Source organism: Equus przewalskii, chromosome 5 (assembly GCF_037783145.1).
Source record: "Equus przewalskii isolate Varuska chromosome 5, EquPr2, whole genome shotgun sequence".
Taxonomy (NCBI): domain Eukaryota; kingdom Metazoa; phylum Chordata; class Mammalia; order Perissodactyla; family Equidae; genus Equus; species Equus przewalskii.
The window spans coordinates 47,140,221-47,166,505 of NC_091835.1; the positions used below are offsets into that span (position 1 = coordinate 47,140,221).

At 38.2% G+C, this 26,285-nt stretch overlaps 1 protein-coding gene across 22 annotated transcripts in view; it reads left to right on the forward strand.

Annotated features, from left to right (window-relative positions):
• Positions 1 to 26,285, forward strand: part of PLEKHA5 (pleckstrin homology domain containing A5) — a 231,173-nt gene that overhangs the window by 71,775 nt on the left and 133,113 nt on the right. For 7 of the 22 annotated variants that reach the window (XM_070620721.1, XM_070620725.1, XM_070620720.1 and 4 more), the window contains exon 1: positions 15,331 to 15,487. The exons of 14 other annotated variants lie outside the window; for them this stretch is intronic. The gene's annotated coding sequence lies outside the window, so the exon portion shown is untranslated. Of the gene's footprint in view, positions 1 to 15,308; positions 15,488 to 26,285 lie in introns of those variants that run through there. One more of the 22 variants, XM_070620717.1, reaches the window with a different exon arrangement.

A 26,285-nucleotide genomic window follows, 5' to 3' on the forward strand; every position in this document is an offset into this window, starting at 1 on the left:
GATTACCTGGGAGGAATAATTTCCAGTTTTGTGACTTACACAGCTAGGTGGTAATGAGAAAAATGAATTGAAATGAGAAAAATGGTTAGTTCTTTTTGGGAGATGCACAAGGGTGGAGAGTGGGGAAGGAGTTGTGGATTGAAAGATGGAGAACAAGAGATTCATTTTTGGTAGGGTGAGTTTGAGATGGTTGTGGGAAAGCCAAGTGGAGATTTCGGGCAGGCAGTTGGGTGAAAATTACTTTGGAACTGAGGAGTGGGCTGGAAAAGTAAATTTGGCAAATGCCAACACATTCGTGCGATTTAGGCCAATAAGCAGACTGATACATACTCTTAAGTCTTGTTTGGACCACTGATAGAACTGGATGGCGCAACTGTGCTAGAATTTTATTGATGTGACAAATAACTGCTTTTTGAATAATAATAAAAATTGGGAATGTTGCTTAGAAAAAGGGCTTTTGGAAGGAGCCAGAACTTTCCTTTCATTAGAGCTTTCTGTGATTTAATGCTCCCCCACTTCTTTTCTTGATCTCATTCAAGAAGAATTTGATTACTTGCTTTTCGGTGCTTTTCCAAAGACATCAATCCATTTTCTTATTAAATGCTGAGATCTGGTTACAGCATGTTGAGTCCCCGTTTCCCCCTTAGAGCTTGTTTTTTAGAAATTATTAATCAGCTGAGTCTTACTCTTAGTATCGTTTTTTTCCATAGCTTTTCTTAAGCTTCGTTGTGCCTGTTTGACAGAAGGAAAACCATCATTGCACAGTAGAACCATCACCCTGACCTTTTTTGTTTATTCTGTCTCATTTTGGAGTAATCTTGAAATCCTCCTATTAGACAGTTTTAGGACATGTTTAGTTCTATTTATTAGTTTTTATATTTTCAGTGGTAGAAATACTGGTTTAAAGCTAGGAAAACTTCCTTATGGATAATAATGCCTTTCTCTTGAAGCATTATAAATAAGTCAATGAATTATCAGTTGGTTGGGTATTGATTGAATGAGTATTTCTTTTTTTGATTTTTTTATCTCCCCAAATGCCTTTTTAAAAAATATTTGCTCATTCATTTATCAACTTAATGCAAAGCCTGTGCCAAGCACTACAGAAGAGAGAGCTGGGAGATAATTCTTGTACTCAAGATACTTCCTTTGTGTGTAGCCCTTGTCATAAATGCAGAGAGCTTTACAGACCGCATATAAATCATAACAACCTGAAAGTCCAACTAGTGGAAAATAAAATTGTTGCTGGGACATCATAGAGTTAAAAATCAACCCTATAAGCCCAGCGTATCTAATTGTTTCTCGCATGTTGGAGAAGTGAAGATGATTCATTTAGTCAGAAATTTCAGGGATCTCGGGGCCCTTTCAGGTTCCTTATATGATCTTCTTACTGTTTGCCTTACCCCATGGAGACAGCCACTGAGCATGGTTTAAAAAGGGGTGTCCCCAAGGAGAAGGGACTTCCCTATTCTCAACCCTCACGAGAAACAGGGCTAAGATTAGGAAAAAAGCAACTGGGCCAGAGCCAGTTTCCACAGGGATTTTAAAGTATCAACATGAAAGCAAAATGAACAGTGAAGCCCAGGTCCTTACCAGGCAGCAGGAAAGAAGTCAGAAAAGGAGAGTGAGGTAGGGAGGCCTGGGAGAGTGGGCTGACTCATTAGTTTCCCAGGATGTTAACATATTTGCTCTCTCGTGCCACTGGTTTTAAAGTTTTTTGGCCATTATCCACAATAAGAAATATGTATTATTGTATCACCCATTGTTCATGTACAGATAATTTCTTTATATAAAACTGAAATGAAAAAAATACTTTCTCCTTACCCACCTGTACCTTCTCTTTTGTTTCATTATTTAAAATTGCTGGCAGCAAGCATCCCATTAACCGCATTTCGTTACCATATAATGGGTCAGACCAGAGTTTAAAAATACTGCCCTGTGCACCAGAGAGATTTATATAAACAACAACGGAGGGGAAGTAAGGATTTTTCTTTTTTGCAGGTAGCGGTTGTTGTGGGTCGTGTGCCAGTATGTAGAAATCACTCTATCTTTATAGCCTGGCACACAGCTTTCTGCACAGCAAGGATCAAGTTAATGTTAAGTGCTGCTGAACAAACAGCATGGTGGTCGTCACCATTGTGCAGCCTAATTAGTTGTTGCTCGTATCAATCTCATCCCCTAAACCCATCTTATTGCAAAACAGGAGATGCTTGTTTATCAGTTGTAGCTGCCACAAACCAAAATATTCAGCTACACAAAATAAGCTAAGTTGTAACCTAATCAGAGAAGGAGGATCCATTGTGGCCTCAGATCACCCCAAAACTTAGTACAATAATCATTTCTCATCATTCACAGTTTCTGTGGGGCAGGAATCCTGGAGTTGCTTGGTTGGGCACTTCTGGCTCAGGGTGTCTTATGAGGTTGTCATTCCATATTGGCTGGGGCTTCAGTCTCTGAAAATTTGAAAGCTGGGGCTGGCCAGTTGGGTTCTTTCCATGTGGGCCTCTCCACAGGGTCACGTGGCCCTCATGACATGGCAGCTGGATTTGTCCAGAATGAGCAAGAGTCCAAGGCTGAAGCTGCGGTGGAGGGAATTATACAAGGGTGTGAATACCAGGAGGTGAGAATCCTTGGTGGGTGTCTGAGAGGCTGACTACCTTACCTTAAAAGGATATCTTTATTAATAATTGCCTTGAATTTTTAATGAAGGGAAAAGTAAACATAACAATGCTTGTTTTAATTTTGAATTTTATAAAGCACTTAATTTGCAGAGAAGTACTGACATTTCTACTTTTCACAGGAAATTTGGAGTGAATTCAAAGGTATAAAAATGATAAATTTTAGAAAATGGGATTCTTGCGGAAATACTGAATCATTAAGCAAGTTCTGTTTAGTTAAGTGCAGAATTATGAAAAATTAGTTAAATATTGGGAAGAACCTAAATGAAATTAATAAGAATAGAAAATAATTTACTGTTAGTAAAATTAGTAATACTAATCATTAACAAGTAAAATGACCTATTAAACTAGTTGGTTAGTGACATGTGTCACTAAACTTTTAAAGAGTAGATAGGAGAAGGTCATACACGTTCCACTTAACTGATCCTCTAGATTAGGAATTGGCAGCAGTGTCCTATGGACCAAATCCAGCCTGCTGCCTGTTTTTCTAAATAAAGTTTTATTGGAACAGAGCCACGTTCATTTGTTTACATATTTTCTGTGACTGCTTTCTCATGACAATGGCAGAGATGATAGTTGTGACGAAGACTGTTTGGTTCACAAAGCCTAATATATTTACTATGCTTTGAAGAATAAGTTTGTTGAGCCCTGCTTTAGATTTTAGGCTTTTAAATACAAGGTTAGGTTTTGTTTTGGAGTATTAATGAGATGCATAAATCCAAGGACACTAGCACGTAAGTGAACTTTTAAACATAAAAGAGGATGCAATGTTAACAGTGTTTTTAGTTTTTTTTAGGAGAAGAGTCTTAATTAGAAGAGGGCCAGAGTGTAGTGAGATTCACAAGAATAATGCATTAGGCAAGACTTTGTTTATTAAGATAATTCCTGAGCTTTGAATAGAGCCCACATGGGAACACATGAAGCCTGCATTTGAAAAACAAATGTGAGTGTTATATTGACCGATTTAGGTTGTTGTGAAAAAGCAATTTAAAAATTTTAATCAGAGGCCGGCCCTGTGGCTGAGTGGTTAAGTTCGCATGCTCCGCTTTGGGGGCCCGGGGTTTCGCTTGTTCGGATCCTGGGTGCGGCCCTAGCACCGCTCATCAGGCCATGCTGAGGCGGCATCCCACATGGCACAGCCAGAGACACTCACAACTAGAATATACAGCTATGTACTGGGGGATTTTGGGGAGAAGGAAAAAAAAGGTTGGCAACAGTTGTTAGCTCAGGTGCCAACCTTTAAAAAGAAAAAAGAATTTTAATGAGTTTCTTCCTCCAAATTGGAAGGTAGGAATTTTATTATTTACTTTGAAATGTATTCTGGCTAATGGTTGGAGGTTTGCATTTTTTCTTTTACAGGAAAGTGTAGTCTTGAGAGTATGCTCCTGAGTAATATCCGTTTTCTGCCCATCTACGGCAGAATGACTTGAAGAGATACAGGTATTTACCAGTCTTATGATATGCTACAGACAAGTTGAAAAGTGAAATTTCCGGGTAAGAAGCACAGAATTTAGGACTTAAGGTCGTCTGAGTGAGGACAAGGAGCTAGGCTCTCAGGTGCCGTTGGGATAGGAAATCTCAGATGAAATATCTTTCTAAATAGTACCACCAGCCTATATTCTCCTACTAGATTGGCTTTATGGTCATTATTAAAATCTGCTTTTCTTAACAAGTGAAAAGAAATTATACCAAATATGATATACTTGAAGATTATGGTATAAAGAGGAAAAGATTTGGAGGTAAAGTTATTTTAGCTTTTTAATTTCAGAAAATAACAATAGCTACCATTTATTGGGCATTGTTCCAGGCACTGTGTTGGGGGCACATTTCAAAAATTAACTCCTTTAATGTTCCTAATAACTCCATAGGCTGAGAAATAATGTTATCCTCACTCCACACATGAGTAAACTGAACCTTAGAGAGTTTCACTTGCCCAAATTTAGCAGGACTAGGACTTGAATCTAGGGACATCTTGTTGCAGATCTCTTCACGTCTCACTGCTAAGCCCATAAATATCATCTTGTTCCTGGCTCCTGTTATTTTCCTTTCTGTTTTCTTTCTCCTCCTTCCTTTCCCCATTTCCTTCCTTTTTTTTCTTTTTTCTTTACATAACTAATACATGCCATCAAAACAATTTATATAGCACAAAAGGGTATAAAGTTAAAAATGAAAGTAGCCTTCATCCATACTGTTAGCATTTACTGTTCTCTTGCCTGCCTCTTTTACCCAAGGTAATGTACATACACCATAGGTATTTTCCATGACAGGACGCGTAGTTCTGCTGTCCTGTTTTTAACAGCTGTGTGACATGTTCCATAGTACAGATACTTTCATTTACTCAGCGGTTCTTGTTAATTATTCTCTTGACTTTTGGTATCTTGTTTTCTCTCTCCGTTGCTGTTTATATAACTCTGCCTAATGAGCGTCTGGTGTTTGCCTTACCTCAACTAATTAGATGACTGAAGTGTATCTGTCAATCTAGATCATTTTTAAAAAGCAATAGTCATGTTCTTTCCGTGACCTCGAATGCTGTTTTGTTAAAATGAATCTAATTTCTTAAATGGGATTTTGTTTCTGTATCATGAAATCTTGTGACCCTTTCTTAACTTCCTTGAAAAGTCTGTTTCCTTCTTTGCTCAGTTATCAACAAATTATATTTTATATGTCAATACTGATTTAAAATTTTTTAAGGATCCACTATTTCAAGCAAATGTGTTAAATTACCACATAAAGATGATTTTAGAGTTGATTCTTCATGGGTCGTTGAGTGTAAAATTATATGTGTTGTTAAATATATGTAGTGAAAAAGATTGAGCCTCAAGCTGTCAGGAAGTAATTTTTCCAAGAGAGCATTAAAATAACTAACCTAATTCCTCGTGTCATTTTAGTAATTTATTTAAAAGAAGAGCACAATTCACCATCATTGTTGATATATTGGTTAATTATGCTTTTTACACAGCAGTGGTCTTATTTTGGAAGATCTTTTTTTTTTTTTTAAGAGAACTCACTTTTCTAAAATGCAAACCGGACTTAGTGTACAGAGTGTCTGCTTGTACATAGTAGACGCTGATACATATTTATAAATGAATGAAGAGATGGGTGGATGGATAGGTGGATAAGGAAGAGGAAGTAGAAAAATTGACAAAGTTGTCTGTTTCTTAGTATATCAGAGTTAATGGTTATAGTAGAATATGAAGAATAAAAGTTACCATGTCTAGCTAGCAAGAGTGTCTTACAAAGCAAGAAGAAAACATAGCCCTGTCTGCCCTCTCGGTTTAGGTAAGTATGAATAAAAGAGAGACACTTTGTATCAGAGTGGAAAAACCATGGGCTCCTTCTAATCCCTTCCCTCGGTTTCCTAGCAGTGAGACTCTGGACAACGTCTGTCTGTCTGACCTTTCCTCATGTATAATGTGAATAGTAAAACCCGACAGTCTTCATGTGCAAATCAAAGACCAGTCATGTATCCATAATACCTGGTTTGATCCGCACCAAATGGTAGTTGGCACCATGTTGCTGCTGAAGCAGCTGCTCTGGCTGATGAGTTTTTAGCTTTTTATCTCTTTGTCTTTTACCTCCCCCCCTTTTTTTTTTTTGAGAAATAGCTTAGAGTAGTGACTTTTGGGTGGGTTTGTAATTAATAGAGTAAGAAAATAAGCAAATGGGCTTTTTGGATTCCAGAATTGATTGATGATGTTGACATTATTAAAATTTTCAAATCCTTGTTTGTTGGCTGCAGTAGATCATGGATTTAGTTAAGTCCTGAGAGCCAAGTGTTTTATTCCCTTTAGAAGTAAATAGACCTCCTGCCAGCTGGACCTCCTTCCCTGCCCTTCTATAGAGATGGCTCTCTTCTCTACTGACTCCACATTGCACTTCCAACATTAAGGACCTCTTTGTTCTGATCTTACTCATCCTCTTGGCAGCACTCAGCATAGTCGGTCCTTGACGCCCTTTTCCCCTTGGCTTCTGTGACATCTTGTACTTCTGGGTTTCATGCTGCTCTTCCAGCCGCTCCTTTACTGCCTCTTTTTCTTCTGCTCCAGCCATACTGGCCTCCCTGCCAGTCTTCAAACATGCCAGTCATACTTATTTTGGGATATCTTATTTATTCCTGCCTCAGGGCCTTAGCACTGACCTTTCCCTCTGCCTGGCTCTTTGTGCACATCTCATCTTTCGAATGGGGCTTACCCTGACTCCCATTTAGCTCCATCACCCTAGCCACACCCCTGACTCTTCTGCTTTTTTCTTTCTTCCATAGCACTTACCTGTTCTATCATACTACCTAGTTTACTTATTTATTATGTTTGTATTTGTCTTCTCTGATACAGTGTAGGCTCCATGAGAGCAAGGATCTGTTCCTTTTTTCACATCAAGCACCTAGCATAGGGCATGGCACGTAGCAGAAACTATTCATTGCTGAAGGCACGGCATCTATCCTGTGTTCTCTTTAAGGTCACCTCATTCACTTCCAAGGCTCTGTGCACACCATATGCCAGTTACCCATAAATCTACACCTCCAGCCTAGACCCTTTCCATGGCTCCACTCACTGACCTCTCCACATAGTGTCTAATGGACACAGTCAGAAAAAACTTTGCAGTCGTCCTTCATTTCTCTCTTCCCATCACTCACCACCCCCCAATTTCCAGTCTATCAGTAGGTCCTGTTGATGCTTCCTCCTTCCAAAAAGTATCCCAGATCTGCCCACTTCTGTCTCTGCCATACTTCCCATCTGTGCCACCATTGTCTCTCACCCAACACCTACAGTAGCCTCTCACCTTTTCCCCTGCTTCTTTCTCCTCTTGACCCTTCACAATCCATTCTCCACGCTCTAGCCAGGGGCATCTTCCTGAAATGTAGAAATGTAAAACAGATCATATCAGAGCCTTCCAGTAGCTTTCCATAGTGCTGATCCAAACTTCCTTCTCTGGCGTATAAACCCAACACTAGTTGACCTGCTACCTGATCTCTTAACTGTTCTGCCCTCCCCCACCACACTCTAGTCACAGGGGCCTTCTTCCTTCTCTTTAGCTTGACCAACCTTAGAGCCTTCAGACTAAGAGTCTGCTCTATCTGGATTTCTTTTGCCTCTTCTCTGTCATTGTTTGAGTCAGTGCTTAAATGTCATCTCCTCAGCACTTTTCGTGACCATCCATTCACTCAGTCACTTAGCCTGTCTTAGTTCTTGACCTAACCCTTTCCCACTGTCTTAGGTATTCTTTGTTTATTGAGTTTCTTTCTCCCGTGAGAATGTGAGCTCTGTGAGAACATAGACCTTGTTACCACTGTATCCCTTGTATATAGAAGAGTGTCGGCCAGAGTTGATGCTCAGTAAGTATTTGTGGAATGAATGAATGAAGGGAAGAAATTGTTTTTTTTTTAAAGTTATGAGTTTCTATAATACTTAAGGTAAGATTTTAACCACTTGATTAAGAATATCTTTAGGCAGAATGAAAAGTAATTGCTATTCTGATTTTGGGGGAGAAGCACTAAGAAATACTTATTTTCTGTCTTAGTAGTAAGCAGAAAATAGTCCTGCCTCACCCTCCTTTTTTCTTTTCATTTACACAGTACACCATTTTTAGAAATATTTTTCTCTTACAATACATTAGTCCCCTTTATCCGCGGGATATGTTCCAAGACCCCCAGTGGATGCCTAAAACCGTGGATAGTACTGAACCCTATATGTGCTGTGTTTTTTCCTATACATACATACCTATGATAAAGTTTAATTTATAGATGTTGTTAAAGAGATTAACAACAAATAACTAATAATAAAATAGAACAATTATAACAACATACTGTAATAAAAGTTATGGGAATGTGGTGTCTCCCTTGATACCTTATTGCACTGTGCTCACCCTTCTTGTGATGTGAGATGATAACATGCCTGCATGATGAGATGAAGTGATGTGAATGAAGTGAAGTGAATAACAGGGGTCTTGTGATGTGGCCTTAAGCTACTCTTGCCCTTCTGACTTACTGTCATCTGTTTCTGAACTGGGGTTGACCTCAGGTAACTGAAAACACAGAAAGCAAAACCTCTGATAAGGGGATGCCTACTGTATCTTTATCCAGAAGGAAAACTGTTTTGTGATTGCTTTTCTTTCTCTAGTAAAGCACAAGAGATTTTCTTATAGCCTAAGCATTGTCTATAGCAAGAGACAGCTTGAATGCCAAAATAATGTTTAGTTAGGACTGTTTGTTATCTTGCCACATGCTAAGTAGATGTAAGGGTTTATGCCTGCAGTAAAAGTCACTAGGATATTTAAGTTTATTTAATGAAAATATGTTATAAAATTTACAATTCTTTTTTTGTCAGATAGTAACAAATTATTATGCAGAATTCATTCCTTTGCCTAAGATTCTTACAAATACATGCCCCCAATTTTGTAGAGACTCTTCCTGTTACTGTTTCTTTTTAATTGTACACTCCCCGGGGTCTTACTTTCTTGCTCTATATTTGAAAAAAAAAAAATCCTAATTTTACTAGTTATTAAGATTGAATATTTTTAGAAATCAAAGTGCTTCTACTCCCCCCGGCTTTGTCCCCCCCTCCCAGTTTTTTAACTGTCCTCTGAAGATCTCTGAGAGAGAAAGCAGCCAAATATAAATCGGAACCTTTTCCCAATGAGATATTTAGTGTCAGTACTTCATGACTGGTTGTTACTGCATTGTACTGAAGAATGTCATTGGTTTGTCCCAAAGAAGGAAATGGTGTTAGTGGTGGCAGTGGCTGTTTCTAATTTGTGGTTGCTTTCTCATCTTTAAGATCCTGTTGCTTGGGGCTGGGGGTGGAAGTGTAGGGGGAAGTGGGTGGAAGTGGAAAGCAAATGGAGCCTGAGGGAATTTTTAGAGGTGATGGAAATGTTCTAAAACTGGATGTGGTAATGCTTGCATGACCTATAAATTTATTAAAAGTCATTGAATTGTGCACTTACCATATATGGGTTTTATGAATGTAAATTAACTTGAAAAAAACTAAATAAAAACTGGTTAGTCCCCTTTGACTTGGGTTCATTACTTCTTGATTTACTACAAGTTCTTCTGTTGTTATTCTCCCTCTTTCCCCACCTTTCCCCACTTACTTAGCTACTGAAAACCTTTTTCGGGGCTAGCCCGGTGGTGCAGCGGTTGAGTTCACATGTTCTGCTTCAGCGGCCTGGGGTTCGTCAGTTCGGATCCCGGGTGCAGACATGGCACCACTTGGCAAGCCATGCTGTGGCAGGCGTCCCACATATAAAGTAGAGGAAGATGGGCATGGATGTTAGCTCAGGGCCATTCTTCCTCAGGAGGATTGATAGCAGATGTTAGCTCAGGGCTAATCTTCCTCAAAAAAAAAAAAGAAAAAGAAAACCTTTTTCAGTAATTCTGCCTCCTTCATAAGCTTATTGCCATTTAGATCTCATTTAGAACATGGGTTTTGGAGTCCAAAATCTGGATCCAGTTCCAACATGGATTATCTGTGAAACAGTGGGTACCCTCTGAGCCGCAATCTCCAAATCTGTAAAATAGGTAGAATAATAATAGGATCTGTTGCACAGGGATGTTGTGAATATTAAAGGAAACCTTTGTTTGAAACATTCTATAAAGGCTAGCTATTATTTATTGCCTTTGTTTTTTTTAAGAGTCTGAGTTAACAGTTAAGGCAGCGTAGCGAGGTCCTGGTGAACACACAGACACTGGAAGCGAGCTGCATGGAATTGCAGCACAACCCTTCCACTTCCCAGCTGCATGAAGTGGTTGAGGAAGACATTTAACAGAACTGTTCTCCTTCACTTTCTCATCTTTATTTGAGATTTTAAATAGTTATCACGCGAAGTTGTTGCAAGGGTAGATGAAATCATCCTCGTAATGTTTGTAGCACAGTGCCTGACAAAAGTAAGCTCTCAGTAATGGTTATTAAGTCTTTCTTTAGGACTCAGACCCACCTCAGCCTTTTCTAAGCTGATTTTCGACCCCAGAATAATATTAAAACAGTTTTCACGAGGGTCATCGTGGCTTCCAATGGATAAATCCTTTGGCCATTTTTAGTCATCACTCCACTGGTCCATTCTGTCCTTGACAGTTTGGCCACTTCCTTAAAGTTTCCTTCTTCAGTTTCCTTGATGTTACCCCACATGGATGGTTCTGCCATTCTGCTCTCCCTTCTCAGATTCTTTATCTGGCTTCTCTTCTTCCTGCCCCAGAAGCTGGTATCCTCCATAGTCTCATCTGGCTTCTCTTCTTCTGTCAGTTTGTACCTTTGGCCCTGATCTCTTTTTTGCGCCCCAGGTGTATATCTCCTTTAAGCTGTACTAGACGTTACCAAGTGACTGACCGTCAGGACCCTCAACTCCACTTGTTTGAAACTGAGCTCGTTCTCCTTTCTCGTTCCCTCTCCTTGTGCTGAACTCACACTCCCTAAAATGCAACCCTGCCACCTGCCTTTTTGCATCTGTGTTCTCTGGCTTAACCCAGTTGCCCCAGTCAGGACCCTTGTAGTTCTACTCTACTTTTCCATCTGTTTGACTCCTACATCCAGTCCAGCACCAGATCCTATTGATTCTGTCCTTCAAATCTCTCAATTCCTCTCCGTTGTTAACCTTATCGTACTACTCTTGAATCTCCCTCTAATTCTCATGTTGCTCATCGGATTCCCTGCCGTTAATCTCCCTCCTCCCCATCTGTTTTCTACAAGTTGCTGTCAGTATTATATTTAAAAACATAAATAGGACCAGGGCATTGCACTATGTAAAAATGTTTATTGTCTCTGGGGCCAGCCCGGTGGTGTAGTGGTTGGGTTCATGCACTTCACTTCAGCAGCCCAGCTTTACAGATTCAGATCCCAGGTGTGGACCTACACACCACTCATCAAGCCACGTTGTGCTGGCATCCCACATAGAAAGTAGAGGAGGATTGGTACAGATGTTAGCTCAGGGCCAGTCTTCCTCACCAACAAAAAAAATAAAATAAAGTAATTAGTGTCTCTGAAATACTTGCAGTGAGATTTCGTTCATATATTCAGTAAATTCTAGGATTGCTTAAAAAGTCTTTCATAAACTGCCCCTGCTTCTTGCTGGCCTCTTTTTACTTGGCTGCCCCCCATGCCCTACACACACTGGAACTGCCTTTGCCCATGTTATGCACTTGCCCTGACTTTATGCCTGCCCACATTATTCCTTTGTTTCCTGTTATTGAAGTATCCATCCTCTTTTTGTACCTGAACGTCTTTTCATTCTTCCTGCCAGTCCTGCTTAAATATTTCCTGATCTGTGGATCATGCAAAATTATGGTATTCTTACCATATTTCCTTTCCAATTCTCTAACATTGTGTTTCGATTATTTATGTGTCCATCTCACCCTGTAAACTGGTGAGTACCTAGAGCCGTGAGTGGCTCTTAACCAGAGGAACCTCAAAATCATGTAGGGATCTTCTTCATAATGTCTGGCCCCACGATGAATGGTCAGATTGAAAGATTTCTGGACCCTGAACGCATGCACGTGAGCGTTTTTTAACTACCCAAATGATTCGGGTGTGACCAAGGGTAAAAAAACAAAACAGCAACAAATTGCTCTGTAAGGCTCATATATTCATTTCCATTGTCCCGCCTCCCTTTCACTCCCTGTGATTAGATATCGAATGAATGTCAGGTATGTTTAAGTCACGGAGAGAGCCATTCATCTTCACGTGTGTACCTGCAGTGGAATGTACTAGAACTGTGTAAAGTCTTCAGGGGTTGCTCACTTGTCATAGAAATAGGTTATATCTTTTGTGAATTTTTACAAATTCATTCATTCTTGTTGGAGTAGCATTTGGGAAAATTTTATCAGGTTATGTAGGTAGAGGAAGGGTAATAAGCAAGTAAATTAAAGAATGAGAAAGATGAAAGGTAAAGATTTTTTTTAAAAAATAAGACTTCTGATTAAGATCAAAGGATAAATGTAATTCCAGGATGACCGCAATTTTCAATCACTGAATCCTGAAGTCGAATGTATCAGAGAGAAGAAATTCAGATCAAAGAGCAAAGTGATATGGAAAAATTCAGAACGTGAATTCGAAAAGGGATGTCCTATGCCAATGTGCTGGACTTAATGCCTCTTCCCTGTTTTTGAATCTACCTGTCTTTCTGTAGAGGACTCCTTCATTCTGCTGTTTAACATATGACCCTAACTCTTCCATTATCCCAGGCTTACAATGCTTCCTGTCATCTCCTTCCAGATTCCATCCCAGAATGATTAGCTTCTCTTTTCTCTCTTCCGTGTGTGGGCAGCCTTCCCTTTCCAGAATCTGCACCACCAGAGCCACAGTCCTCTAGTCCCCACACCCATTCCCAGGTCATGCACTGTCCTCCCCAGCCTCCGACCTGGCTCCTTCCTCCTCCTTCCCTCTCCTTTCTAGTCCAGATCCTCAGTGTTCATGTAAGCATGTCAAAAAGCTCACTCCCCCTTTCAAAAACTTTCCTAAATTCCCCTCGTCAGAATGCTTCCTCTCCCCCTCTAAACCCTCCAGAACCCTGAGGCCACTCTTTCGCTGTGGCGATCTGAGAATGGTCACCTGTGCTTGGGCCTCATCGTCTCTGAGGTCTTGTAGAGACAGATAGTCCTCCTCCTGTTTGTTTCCACTGCGTGTTGCCTTGCCCCGCGTGGACTTCATGTATAAGATGTTCTCAATGAATATTTATAGATCCGAAGTAGATTGATTGTTTTTGGTGAAGAACTTTTGCTTTCTCACTCGGGGATCCTGGAGCTTTCCTTGAGAACTGTAGGTAACTTACTCTTTGTATGCCTTCCTCGCTCACTCTGGCACACACGGTACACGAAACATTAGCATATTGACACTTCTTGGTATATTTATGACTCTTGGTATTTGTTTTTATTCTGTGCTCCCTCTTTTCCTAGGCTTTTTCTTTAGAGATAGGATGCTTGTGTATCATACAGTAACCACTCACCTTGCCATTGTACCTACCTAGTGCTCATTGGCAGTAAGAATGAGTTGCTTTGGTAGAATGCAAAGAAAATCGTGTGTTGGTAGTTTTCTTTAACTGAAGTTTTTTGTTTGTTTGTTTTCTGGAAAGGTGTTGGAGTTAGATGTGGCGCTATAAATGATTTTCTGGTTTTTAAAATAATTTCTTGGATGGGGGAGGCAAAAGGGGTAAAGGGGAACATTTGTACTGTGACAGATGGAAACTAAACTTTGATGGTGAACATGAGGTAGTCTATAGAGAAGTCAGAATATAATGATATACACCTGAAATTTATATAAATAATGTTATAAACCAGTTACCTCAATTTAAAAAAATAATAAATAAAAAATAAAATGCTCTCTTTAACATTTCATTTTTCACAGCCTCTCTGAACCTTGTAGTGTTCTTGTCCCACCATCTATGAGGGACCTTATCTTAGCTGCTGTCATGAAATTTGTTTATTTCCCACGCCTTGTTGCTTTCCCATGCCTCCCAAATTAATTTGGAGGAGGGGAGGCAAGGCTAGTATTCATAAAATGAGACATTTGTTTGTACGGTGGGTAGGTGATTTACAGTAGGTAAGTGATAGAAGTAACCAGGAAGGGTTGTGAAGAAAAGAAAATCATAAATTAGCTTATGGGCCCATTTAAAGATGAGTCAGCCCCTCTCTATCAGTGGTTTGCTTCCCAAGCTTGGTGTGTGTCAAGTGTATGAACAGTTCCTATTTTTGCTTGTCTGCCCAAGGTGAAAAATGGGAAGTGGATATTGCAAGAGTTGTCTGCTTTATTCCGGTGGGGCTGTATCTGCTGTACTAGATATCTATTTCTGGAAGATTGACATAGCCATAGTGAGCAAAAGATAAGCTTCTTGACCATATTTCCATCATGCAAAACTTATATGGCCTTTGTAGCAATTTACTCAACAAATCAGGCAAATTAGTTATTTGATGACGTAAACATACATTTGCAAACTATTTGGTTGATTCTTTATGTGTGTGGCATTTTTGTAAAAATTGTTCTTGAAAATGCAAAAATAATTTTTTAATCCTGCTTGCAGCTTTATCAACATTTGGGTGAGGTCTGCTGTTATGTAAGTGTATAATCTGTTATATAATGTATGATCTATAGATGAGAAAAATCTTACTGCTTATAGTTTGAAGATAGCAGACATTCTTAATAAAGATTCTGAGCATTTCAGTTTACTGATATTTCCAAAGGAGAAATTAAAATACAGCTGACTAGTTTGCAGACTGTTTTATTTGGCAGTTAGGCAAGAGGACAGAATAAGGGGTTAAGAAGTGAAATATGAATGGCTGACAGTTTGCTGAATTTATCAGTGGTCAGATTTACTTTTTGGGATAACATCTTGGGTGTCTTGAAATTCCCACATCATGCCAGCATTTTTGGGGGATGCTTCTGTTGACATAGTTAATGAAACATTGAAACCTAACGACTTGTTTTAATAAAAGTGCAGAAACAGTCATTTCCAGTCACATCAAATTGGATGAACCACAAAAATCATGAAGTTAAAAACAAATCAGATATCATTTGGTGGTTCTGTTTAGTTTATTGCAGTTTTATGATCTTTGATTAAATTTGCAGCTCTCCGAGTTTGTTTAGAAGTAGGCCATCACATGCCGAGATGAAATACCATCATTTAAATTAGATACTGAGCATGCTCGTATGAAGTACTTAGTCTTGGCGACTGCAGTGTGGTTCAGTTTTCTTCCAGTGGAAAGAGCAGAAAAGAGATCACTGTGGTGCCCTTTGTCATCATTCTTCTGTCAGAGAGCATGTAATTTGTCTTTGGAAACCAGAAACCAGAGACAAAGAGAAGAATGCAGGTTTTTAGCAGAAGGCTATTTGGTGAGTTAATTAGCTGTTTTATTCTATTCTGTAATTCCTAGCGAGGTTATGTCTTCACTTACATCTGCTGCTTGTTTTGTACTAAGCTGAAGCTTTAGGTAGCAGTAACTTAGCTGAGATTGGGGGAAAATTGTTTCTGCCATGGAAATCTCACTCTTTTGAAGTATTTTCAGGACATTTGTGAGATAACAAGTTCATAAATTGCTGTGGGGATACTCCTTCGTGTTATCCACAAATTTCCTTTGCTCACTGGTGCTGAATAATGCTGGCAGGATCGTGTGCCGAGGGAGTTCAGGATGTGTCTGTTTGGACAGGTTAGCATTTTTGGTTTTATGTTTTAATGAAATTCTCATTTTTGCTTTCACATTTCTATACTACATCTAAAAAAGCAGCAGGAAGGACTCATTTAGCATAAGACCAAGAATTCTTTAAAGAAAGTGAGAGAGTATGTTGTAGTAATAAATACATAATGTTAAAAAAGTGATTCAAAAATAAGTTGGCTTTGTAATATGAGTGGTCATTTAAAATACTCTAAAATGAGATTAACAACATATTTGTAAAATACGTTGCAGTTATTCAGTATTCATGTTTAGAATTCGTTCTGTTTTTAGTTATTGAATTAGCTACAGAAGTGTTTAGAGCACAATAATAGTTTTGCCATTTTAAGCCCTTCTTTCTTCCCCTGAGCTCTTATTATGCTGATTGCCAGGAAGAAAATCTGATTTAAATGTTTTGTGATTATTTTCGTTATCCACAGTGTTCTTGTTTTACCATGAAGTTAAAGGGGGAAATTAGTGTGCATTTTCCCTCATATTATGTTCTCAAAATATCAAGTAATATTTAAAATCTATAAATTATTATTTCATAATGAACATGATGTTGATTATATATTTATTATAGATAAACTTGGCAGCCAGATCTTCAGGGTGTTCTTTTGGAAGTTAAAATTGCACACTCTGCTTGAGATAAATCGTTGTATTTTTTGAAGATTTGAAGGAAAAGCATAAAATTACCATACTTATTTCCTTGGGGGGAAATCACACTTGTTAGTAAATGTAAATGTCAGGTAGGGAATTTGAGGTATAGAAGGTGCTTTAAAGAGTTCTAGAAAAACGATGTGGGGGGGGGGTGGGAGGAATAGGAAGAGACTACTAAAAGCTTAGTGCCTTCAAATGCCAGGCAATCATGTGATGCTTTCCTGAAATATCTCTATTTTGTGAACTGCCCCCACTGTGCCATTTTCCAGGATTGGCACAGGTGAAGGAGGTGGGTGTGTGCGTAAGCTTGTATATTCAGGAAGAGGGAGGGTTAGCAGTTAGAGGTGAAGACTCAGGAAATCTATTCCCACTTCTGAACACTGACTCACTTGTGTGACCTTGGGCAGCGTGCACACCGTATTTGTTTCCACTTACTTTTAGTGTGATCCTGTACCATGGTAATAGGAGGTTCATTTAAGGTTTCTAAAGTAATAAGACTGTTTCTTGGACTGTCGCAAAGATTCATGAGGGCTGTAAGGCATTCACAGATAGCTTCTGTGGGGAAAAAACAAGCCAGTGTGGCTCTTAGAGAATCCTATCAACTGTTTTCTTTTTTAATTAAAAATATTTCACATATGTACAATGTATAAGTCCTCTGTGGTCTTTGGAACTAATTTGTCAGAAATACATATTCTGTATATATTATGTAATTAGAAGATGGCAGTTTTTTTTTTTTTTTTTAGATTTTATTTTTTCCTTTTTCTCCCCAAAGCCCCCTGGTACCTAGTTGTATATTTTAGTTGTGGGTCCGTCTAGTTGTGGCATGTGGGACGCCGCCTCAGCGTGGTTTGATGAGCAGTGCCACGTCCGCGCCCAGGATTCGAACCAGCAAAACACTGGGCCGCCTGCAGCAGAGCGCGCGAACTTAACCACTCGGCCACGGGGCCAGCCCCAGAAGATGGCAGATTTTAACCTTTTTTCCCGTATTTACTCCGGACTGTAGATAATCATGAAATTTTCATGTCAAAATTATACTTTATACTATTTTTCTCTTATGTATTTAGTCCCATTTACCTCTAATCATAGAACGTCATAGATCTTCAAAAGGAGACAGCTAGACAATCAGACAATATTGTACTGTAATTATGTAATGTGATAAATATAGCTACAAAGGTACTCGTAGTACAGTATATATATTTATCGGAGGTAACATGCTGTACTTAAATTTGCAGTGTTGTATCTCAGGTATTCAATTAAAAAAGATAAATAGATAATCAATAGAAAATCTATTAAAGAAAAATATTGAGAAATAGTGGGAAAATGAAAAGAAAAACTACTGATGACAAAGATTTCCTTGGCAAGTTTTTAAAGAATAAGCATACACCTATGTGTTTGTTCATTTCCAAATCATTAAATTCATCTGCTCACTTATTAAACTTAACATCTGCCAAGTAAGGAGCATTTATTTCTGTAACTTATGTGAAGTCCAATAGTGCTTAAAGATCCCAAGTGATCTTCCTTGAAAATGAGGTCTGTGGTCCGTAAGTTTGGGGAATAATGGGCCATAAGGGCTTTATAGTAGAACTTCTTGGCCTCTAACATCTTGTTCAGAACTTTATTCTAGAACTTAATTTTCTCTGGAATATGGTTTACTTTGGAAAAGAAAAACCAGTACATGATACTAAACATTTAGCAAACATTTTAATAATTCTGAATATGAACCCTTATATTGAGATATCTGGATACGTGAAGGAGGAATAATGGGTTTGCTTCTGTCTTTGTTCTTCTAAATGCAAAATGAGAAACAGTCTTAGAATTATAATATAAATGGGATATAAAGGGTGTGATTAGATTTGGTGATAGTGGTACAAGCTAAAATTACATATTTTGGAAGCCACATAGTGTAGAAATGTAAGCAGTGAATACTCTGTGAAGGATTTGGGACACAATATGACCATGTAAAGATTTTGATGATTCTCACAAGTTCTCATTCATTGTCTTAAAGTTACTCCTATGTTAATCCTGTGGAGAAGCCAAATATTTATTTATTTGTTTGTTTGTTTTACTTTTAACTGAGATTATGATCGTTTACAGCCTTGTGAAATTTCAGTTGTACATTACTATTTGTCAGTCATACTGTAGGTGCACCACTTCACCCTTTGTGTCCACCCCCCGCCCTTTCCCCTGGTAACCACTAATCTGTTCTCTTTGTGTAGGTGTTTAATTTCCACATATGAGTGGAGTCATACAGAGATTGTCTTTTTCTATCTGGAAACCAATTAATTTTTAAAATAGGATTTGTAATGGGAAGTAAGTGGTATTTGTAATCTAGTGGGTCTGGGTTCTAATCTAGATTTTGCCACATGTAACTGTAGGCAACCATCTTCATTTCTCTCTTCTCTGTGTTTTCAGTAGTAAACAGAAATGTCAATATTTTTCTTTTAGATTTGTGAGAATTGAATTTTGTATGAAGAAGCTAGCATGATGTTAGTCACAAAGTAGGCGTTCAACAAGTGTTTGTCTCCTTAGTTTCCTTTCCAAACAATTACATTTTTTCTGTATTAAAATTTTTTCAAAATAATACCTTTCCTATTTGAAATACCAGACTCACAGAAGTATACTATTTATAAATAATAATGTACTTGGAATTTCTTTGTAATAGTATATTTTTAAAACCAGAATGTATGCATGATAAAATGTTGAAAGAGTCTCAATTGGTCAGCAAACTTTTATAGAATAATTGCTAAATACTTGTATGTTCCAGCTGTATGTGTCCTGGAAGACAAAGTGATGAGCATTTTGGCTAAACAAATAACCTCAGATTTGTTTGTATTACTGTACAAATAATGTTAAATAAAATCATACTTAATAAAGTATGAACTCTTAAATTAGTGGAAACCCAAAAGTGCCTGGCGCACAGTTGGCACTCACTAAATGTTCATTGAATTAAATTTCTTCTTTTTCATATTTTTCATTCCATATCAATGGAATCGCACTATTGAAGAGTTTTATTTTCTGTGTCTTTGTTCTATACTTTTGTGAAGATTGCTGTTTTTAAAAATAAAACCCTTTTCATGTTTAAGAAACATCTTAAAATAATTAAACTCCATTATGTGATCTCCATAAATGGGGTGATAATGCGAATTGACAGGGCCTTTTATTATTATTATTTTTATAAATAATTCTTTGTTGACCATGATAGAATTTTGTAATTACTTATACCCAAGAACTCTGGAACTTTATGGCTCATCCATCGCGAATTCGGTGAAATCTGGCCCAGTGTAGCCCTTAGATAAGCAAGGTTGTTCTGCTGTCAGAGATTGCTGCATGGGTTGGTGTTGGGAAAACACCTCAGATAGTGTGTCTTTAGGGCCAGAGCCATTGTACATTACCTTCTCTCTAATACATTTCTTCAAAGACTGGCTTTTCGGCACATTCAAGGTCACTTAGCTGACTTGATATAAAACTACTTTATTTTAATGAGATCTTTGGGGTAGAAATGATTTAAGATAGGTATGTCAAAAGTATATGTGTAATCCCATTACTTAGCCTAAATTGACATAACTTAACTCTTTAATTAAGCCGTTAGTAGATGTCCACTGCACGCTCAGCAAATTCAGGTGAGTTTTGCCTCAGTCTGTCACTTCCTCAGTGTTTTGTTGATGGTCCCCACACACTGCTTTTCAGGTTGTCAACCTCTCTCAATTGTAGTTCCTTACTTAGTGGGCCTTTCTCATCAGAGAAGAATCAAGTACTTTTATCAAGTACTCTCTTGCATCTATAGCTCAAGCATTTAATCTGGGAATCATATTTCCAGTTTTCTGTTTCTTCTGGTTCGTTTTGATATTTCTCCAAATTAATCCTGGACTCACACATCCAGATTTTTGCTAGCACCTGTCACACAAGATCCTTTGAGTAAGCTACATGCATAGGTTCAGTCTTGCCTAACTCACTCTAAACATTGTCAGTGTTGTGTAACCTGTGTTTCCACAGGTGTCATTGGCCTGAGTAATAAAATGTAAGGACTACAAGTCAGAATAAAATTTAAAATAATAACAACAATAGCCTTACATCATTTCCAAACAAATGTTTTCCCCCTGTCTTAAGCTTAATATTAGAATGCCAGCAAGCCACCACGGGCCCTACAGTTTCTAGAATGTCTTTATTTTGTTTGATTGACTAGCTGTTGGCATGCTCTCCTTGCCACATCTATCCCAAATTTTCCTTGGAGGTTGAGCCTTAAAATGGTTCAAATTACAGTGGGTCAGAGTAACCTCACAATGATTCCTCCTCAGCAACTCTTTAGCCCACCAGCCCTGAGCTGAATTTGTAAACTTTGTCTCTTCCTTTATGATGTACTGGTTCTTCCTCATTGTCCTGAATGCTGCCAGGGAGGTTACAGAATGGCCATTGTTCCCCTGGTTTACCTGAGTCTCAAGCCTTCTGCCTCTCCGTGGAAACACATCAGACTCATATGGAAGTAAAATACCTGTTGGCTGCTCTGCTGGCCCACCCACTTACTTTAGGGACTTTTTGTTTGATTTTGCTTTGAAAAATTGGTAGTCTGATTTGATTACCAGTTTAGGCTATGTTCTGGCACCTCTGTTAAATTTGAAACCTCATTTAAACTGGGATTTCCCTTGCTTTAAGCTAACCAGTATGCATGTTCTCAAATCCTCATTTATTCTGAGAAGGGAAGGTGCAAATATTAATAGATCTGTGGGCAAGGACTCCTACCCTAAGCTACTTAGGAAGCTGAGATAGGCTTGCTTGCTTGACCCCAGGAAGCCTGCAGATTGAATGTCAGTCTCCTTTGGTCTCTGAGAATGGAGATAGACTGAGTTTCTTATGCCTAGTGGAGAATTGGTATTTTAGTGGTTTAGTAGTCATATTTATTCCAGTGTAGAGGACTAGACATCAAATATGCAATTTAGAGAACCTTTAATGAAAACCATGTCTTAGAGATAATGTCGTAGTATGAGATTTTTTTTTTTGGTGTTTTTCAAGTATAAGTCTAAAATCTACTTTGTAAAGATAGAAAACCACAAGTCTAGAACAGAGGATGTGACTGACTTAATCTGGATGGAATTTCCTCCCCTTGCCATCATTTAGCATGGATGGTTTCCCATGGAAGAGGTTCAGAATGAGGGATCAAGTTCTTCTCCCAGTTTTCTTGAGGTCTGGTAGATAGCTTGTCTGCTGTCAAGCACACGTCTGTGGGCTTTTTTCCAGTTCAGATGAACTGGGATGGAATTTTTTTTTCTGTCTCTCAGAAAGAAAGTATGCTTTGGAAGTGAGCATAAATTTTCCTTTAGCTGTACTTTTTCCTTAAGAATAAATCTCTGAAATTACAGTTTACGTCAAGGAGAAAGTATGATTTGTCTACTAAAAGTGATTCTGTAAGTATTTCAGAAACATTTTCCTTTGAGGACAAGTTGCTTGTGGCAAGAAGGGGAGAATTGCAGCAGTTAACGTCTAGTCAGCTAAACCCATCTGAGAGAGAGATAACCTAATCTTGGTAAATAGCGCAAAACTCTTTCTGTGTAAACAAGTAGAAATCCTAGGGCAAAGGATGTGAATGTTGAGAAACTTAGTCAGCATATCTGTTTCCTGGTTGATGAGAGGTGTGCTTATTTTCACTACCTTTTCTGTACTTCACTAAAGAATTGGGAAGCAAGAATTTTTTCATAATCAAAGAGTTGACCTGTTTCTAGATTTTAACAATGACATTTGATTGAGTTACTGATGTCATTCTAGACATTAGCACGAAGTCTAGCGCATCAGATGCTGTCTAGGGCTTGTGGAGGAAGACTACATCGTACCCTTTTTGAATACTTAAAAATTATAAAATAATATTGTAAAAATTACAGACATACAAAGGATATGAATGAGAACACCCATATCTAGCATAAGAAAAAAGAAATTGCCAGTCCATTTAAAAACTTGTACTGTGCATGAACCGTTGATTACTGTATTGCACATTTCAGTAATTTTTAGGTAGCAAAGGAGTGATTTAATACTAAATAGCTAATTCCTTTAATGTTAGATTTATAATCATACATTTTTAAGAGAAAACAATATATTGTTCAGTTTCTTTTTTCCTCCTCCTACAAACTATGTTTTCTGTTATAACAAATTTGAATCTTGATAGTGTTTTCTTCTGTATAAAATTGTCCTAGGAGCTAGATGACCTTGCTCACATAACTAAGATGGTGACTTTCAGCATTATTTGAGGATAATGTCAGGGCTGGGATAGGAAGAATATAGCTGTAGGGGAGGTTTTTGTACCTAAATCAATTAGGCTGTAAATATTTTTTTTTAAGTAGTGGAAAGTTGTGCCTCCTGCCCCATGTGTACTGATAATGTTCTAATCCTTGGAACCTGGAAGGTTACTTTACATAGCCAAGACTTTGCAGGTGTAATTAAGTGAAGGACCTTGAAATGGCCCTTGAAATGGGTAGATTCTCCTGCATCATCGGGGCAAGGACTGAATACAATTACGAGTGTCTTTATAAGGGGAGATGGGCGGGGGAGATTTCACGCACAAGAGGAGAGGCAGTGTGTGAGGGACCCCAGAGGCGGAGATGGAGTGATGGAGCCACAAGCCAAGGAATGCCAGCAGCCACCAGGAGCTAGAACCGGCAAGAAACTGATTCTCCTCCAGAGGGAGTGTGGCCCTGCCAGCACCTTGATTTTCATCTAGTCAGTGCAACTGATGTCAGCCTGACTTCCGGCCTCCAGAACTGAGAGAGAATAAATTTGTATTGTTTCAAGCCACCAGTGTTGTGGTAGTTTGTTACAGTGATCATAGGAAACTAAAACAACCCCGCAGTTTATTTCAGTCACTCACCTTCTACCTTTGTCATGTCAGTCTTCACAAGTCTCTGCCAGGCTCTGCAGTTCCTTCTGTCAGACCGGTCGCACTATCAGAGTGTGTACTGATAACCTCATAGCAGAGAAAGGCCTGTACCAGGTGCCCAGAGACTTGGGTATTATTATTCCTGTTTAGCTGTGAGACTTTGAGAAATTTCTGTGCAAACACACCTGCCTTGTTCTAAAAAGGATTTGAGACAGCTTGCTTACACACTTGAAAACAACACAGGGAGAGAACGTAATTTAAAACAAGTAAGAAAGATGAAGCATAGAAAAATAGTGATAGAAAAATAATGAAGTCAGGAGAGACTTTGAATAAATCGCTTTACCTCGGAATCCTTCGATTCTTGACCTGAGAAACAGGCCTATTATTACCAGTCCATACGAGGATTAGGTTGAAAATTATAAAATGCTGCTCATATATTAAGTTGTTTTATAATTATCATTACTGTGTTATACCCCATGACCACAGTGTTTGCTAATTAAATTTTTGGAAGAGGTAGAGTTCTTTTTTCCTCTTTATAAATGTAATGCAAAAAGTTGTGCAGATCATATATCTGATGAGAGACTTGTATCTAGAATGTATTTTTTTTAAACTCGTCTGACTCAATAATAAAAAGACAAATAACCCAATTTAAAAATGGGCAAAAGAGCTGTATAAACATATTGCCAAAGAAGATTAAGTGCCTGAAAAGATGCTAAACATCGTTAGCCATCAGAGAAATGCAAATCAAACCCATAATGAGCTATCACTTCCAGCCCACTAGGATGGCTATGAGCAAAAAGATGGGCAGTAACACGTGTTAGCAATGATGTGGAAAAATTTCAACTCCTCCATTGCTGGTGGGAATATCAAATGATGCAGCTGCTTTGGAAAGCAGTTTGATAGTTCCTCAAAAACTTAAACATAGAGTTAGCAAATGACCTGGCAGTTCCGCTGTTAGGTATATACCCAAGATATTTGAAAAGATGTATGTACACAAAACATGTTACGTGAATGTTCATAGCGTTATTCATAGTAGCCGAAAAGTAGAAAGAACTCAAATGAAAGTCAGTTCATAAATGGATAAATAAAGTGCAATATATCCATACAGTGGAATATCACTTGGTGACAAAAAGAAGTACTAAAACGTGCTACAACATGAATGAACCTTGAAAACATATTAAATAAAAGAAGCCATTCACAAACGACTACACATTGTATGATTCCATTTTATATGAAATATCCAGACAGGCGAAGCCGTAGAGACAGAAAGTAGATTGAAGGTTGCTAGGGGCTGGGGAGAGGAGGTAATGAGTACCTGCTGATTGGGTACAGGTTTCCTTTTTTGGGTGATGAAAATATTCTAAAATTGGTTGTGGGAATGGTTGCACAGTGTTGTGAATGTACTAAAAATCCTTGAATTGTATGCTTTAAATGGTTGAATTCTATGGTATGTGAATCAAAAAAGCTTTTGTTTTAAAAAGTACTACTAGGTCCTTATAAAGAAATTGGAAAATACATAAAAGTATAAACAAGACCATAAAGACTACTGGTAATTTCACCAACCAGAGAAACCAAGAACGTTTTTTGCGTGTTGCCTCCTAGTTTTTTCCCCATTGTGTATACCTCACATACACATATTTTCTTCCATAATTGGGATCATATGGAATATACAGTGTTATAATTCTACCTTTTCACCTGACAGTTTATTTTGAGCATTTTCAAAAATTTTTGTAATAATTTTTATTGTAAAAAGTTATACATGCTTACAGTAGCAAATGTTAAAAACCGTGAACAAGTAAAAACAAAATAAAAATCATTCATAACTTTACTGTTGTAATATTGAGATTTTGGTAGCTCTTGATTTTTGTGTTGAGTTTTAACCTAATGCTGTTGAATAATGGCTGTCTTGAGTTCAGATGACTTTTTCATATCTAATTTATATGTTTGTGTTTTCTAATTTTCCACCCTTAGCTCAGTCTGTGTTTCAGTCGCTTTCTTTTTAATTTTATTTTAAAGCACCAGAGTTACTAAGTACTGAAGTAAAGGAAGTAATTGAAACTCAGTCATGTTGACTTTGAGAAAATAGATGAAATTAATGATTGCATACTTCTTTCTATTGCAAGGATTATAAAGATTTTAAATAACAGAGCAGCCATCAATCAAAGTCAAAAGAGAGAGAATTCAAGTTTGGTTTTAATAGAAATATAAAGCGTCTTTTTAAGTAAATATTGATAAGTAGGTTTTGAAAAATTAATCTATGCTTGCATGTTTAATTTTTTTTTTTAAAGATTTTACTTTTTCCTTTTTCTCCCCAAAGCCCCCCGGTACACAGTTGTATATTCTTAGTTGCGAGTCCTTCTAGTTGTGGCAGGCGGGATACCACCTCAGCGTGGTCTGATGAGCAGTGCCATGTCTGCCCCCAGGATCCGAACCAGCGAAACCCTGGGCCGCCACAGCGGAGCACGCGAACTTAACCACTCGGCCACGGGGCCAGCCCCATGCATGTTTAATTTTAATCTTAAATATTTGTGACTTTTGAAATGTTGCGTGACCAATATGTTCATAAATTCACCAAACATTGCATATACTTATGTTAGAGGTTATTGAGTGCCTATTACCTTACATAATCCTCACAACTGTTTGTGGGAAAGGTATTACTATCTTCATTTCACAATTAGGAAAACATGTTGAAAGCAGTTCTTTGTTTCAAGTTCACAGAGCTTGTAAGTAGCAGGGCCAGGATTTAAATCCAGATCTATTAACTCCAAAATTCTTCATCTCTAACACGAAGAACTGTATGTTTTTGATATTGTTCCAGTCCCTGTGCTAGATTCTGATGAGTCTCAGACAGCTCCTAATCCATCCAGTAGAGGGGAATAGAGCCTAAAAAGAAAGAATTTCTGTCGAGTAATTAAATAAACACGGGACGATTTACACATTCCAGACCCAGGTGGCCTAAATC